Raw genomic sequence first — 2,736 nt, forward strand, 5'->3', positions numbered from 1 at the left:
TTGCTTTATTTAAATGTATGGAGCAGAATTAGTGCCCATACAAGCACGTTTACTTTACAAATTTAATTTACCGCACATTTAATTTTATTTAAGGTATGGTGCGGGATTAACGTCCATACAGCAAGCAATTTAATTTATGCATTTAATTTACCGCACATTTACATTTATTTAAAAGGGTGGTGCGGGTTTATCGTCCACGCCTTTACTTTTATTTAAATGTATGGAGCAGAATTAATGCCCATACAAGCACCTTAACTTTATGAATTTAATTTTCTGCACATTTACATTTATTTAAAGTGTGGTGCGGGTTTATCGTCCATACCAGTAATTTATTTACCAGCAATTTATTTTATGGACTAAATGTGCTGTATGATGAGTTTTTTTTTTACAGTATATAGATCAGGACCAGAAGTTTCTTGATCCTCATCATACAATTACATCAGGACTTGAAGATCCTTGATGATGATGTTAATATAAGAGCTGACAGTCTCTCCGGTACTATATTTGTAAACATGTGATTGGACTTGAGGGTCCTTGATCCCTGACATGTAAATAAGGATCTGGGGTTCCTTAATGATGTAACAGTACCGTATTGGTTCATAATGCCGTACACATTGATGATAACTGTACTGGCAGATGAATAGATACGTATTCATGACTTGATGAATAGTACTATTCACATGAATAGTGACGTATGCATAAATATGAACCATTTTGGGTAAATCGTCACTATATACAAAAGGGAACCTGTAGTTTCATGGTGCCGTACACATGGATGATAACTGTACTGGCAGATGAATAGATACGTATTCATGACTTGATGAATAGTACTATTCACATGAATAGTGACGTATGCATAAATATTAACCATTTTGGGTAAACCGTCACTATATACAAAAGGGAACCTGCAGTTCCTTAAACTCATGGATGAGCAATTAAATGAGATGCCAGAAGTTATTCAAAATATGGACAATTATGTAAGGGCTTGAAGTCCAGAAATATGTACAGAAAATTGTAAGAATGTCCATACCATGAGAATATGTGATTTTGGCCTGAAGTTCAAAATCTAACAGTGTTGAGAACCTGAAGTTCCAACAATTAAATGGACAACCCTTGAGGTAGTATTGCAAATTGTGGTACGCCACATATTTCTTTGGCATAAGAAGATGATGAATTTAATAAAGTTCGATTTTGTTATAATCGACACCTCAAGGAAGAAATATATTTTGTGAATTCCGGTTGTTAAGAATACACCGCGAAATGGATAATATTAATATAAACCTCAAATAATGAATTGAGGCTCCCCACATATTTTGTTATATTTGGGCCGGAAGCCCATTGATCCAAATATATGAGAGATCCTGAACTTGAAGTTGTGGGTATATAGTAGTTAATGCTCTTCACTACTATATTGTGATATTATCATGACTTTTACTCAATTCATATTTCATGTCCATTTGAAAAGGGCAAATAAATTCTGAGTTTGTGTTTAGCCCAAGACAAAAGTTCCGGGCTCCCATACGTTGAAATATGAAATTTGGAAAAGTCGATGTGGTTATTTGAACCTATAAGGCACAAGGTTCCAAACCGTCATTTTGAAAAGACGTAAAAAACCACAGGTGCAAATTTTAAGAATGTGCGCAATTATTATAAGAGGAAATGAGCAAGTTGAAACGCAGTTGCTCCAATCAAGTTTTGCAAAGGCCATATCTATAGGAGGAAATATGGCTACAGTTTCCAGGATCCCAATATTATCTCAGATCCCCATATTATCTTTTTCTTTCCCAGAGTCCAAAACTTCACGTGGCCTCTGATAATGCATGTCGGCACTTTCGGCGTTTTCAAGTATTATTTTCAAAGCCGATCTTGCTTTACGGATTTCACGGAGCTACTTTTTCAAAAGTATCCCGAGAATCTCGCAATTTTCCTATGGTTAATTTGAAATTCACCGGTTCTACCTATTCATTGTATTTGTGTATAAATGTGTTACTAACGAAATTTTCTTTGCAGAAGACATCTAGTTTTCTCCATACCTAGTGATGCGATATCTACTTGTTTTTCTCATCAGTGAGCACTCAATATGCCCGAGAAGCAAGACTATCTCTGATCATCCATTCAGGAAGCGAGACTATCCCTGATCACGTTTCCGCTGCATTAGGGAACTGTGAAGGTGACCTTATGCTCCAATCTCCTGAGGTCTTTATAGACTAGGAGAAATGAGAGCTTGTTGTTTGCTCCCACCAGCTTCCTTCCTTGATTGCTTACCTTACCTTGCAATCAATATCACAATTTTTGTTTTTTTTCTTTCTTTTATAACCCTTTGTTCATAAGGGATTTTATTTCTTTAGAATGAACATCTGAAGAATGAATCCATGCAGTGATCCGAACTCTGAGTCAACTCAATATTCGTACATATTCCAGGTTATTTTTATAACACAATCAAATTTCCAAATTTTCAATACAACTTTTTTTTCAGATGTGAGGCCAATATTGTGTCCGTCCCTTTTCGAGTTTAATTTCCAATAAAAATAGAGTTGACTTTTAACATGTTTACAACATTTCTTTAATTTGTCAGAAAAATTACCCAAAGGAAATATTTATCTTTTGTACTCATGTCTTGTTCTCAAACGTCTCAAACATGTACATGTTTGCTTACCCATGATCAATTTATTTATAATATTGGTAAATATAAATTGTTTTAAAAAAAACTAAAATTAAAAATAAACAACAGCACAA

The sequence above is a fragment of the Prunus persica genome, chromosome G3 (assembly GCF_000346465.2).
Source record: "Prunus persica cultivar Lovell chromosome G3, Prunus_persica_NCBIv2, whole genome shotgun sequence".
Classification (NCBI taxonomy): Eukaryota; Viridiplantae; Streptophyta; class Magnoliopsida; order Rosales; family Rosaceae; genus Prunus; species Prunus persica.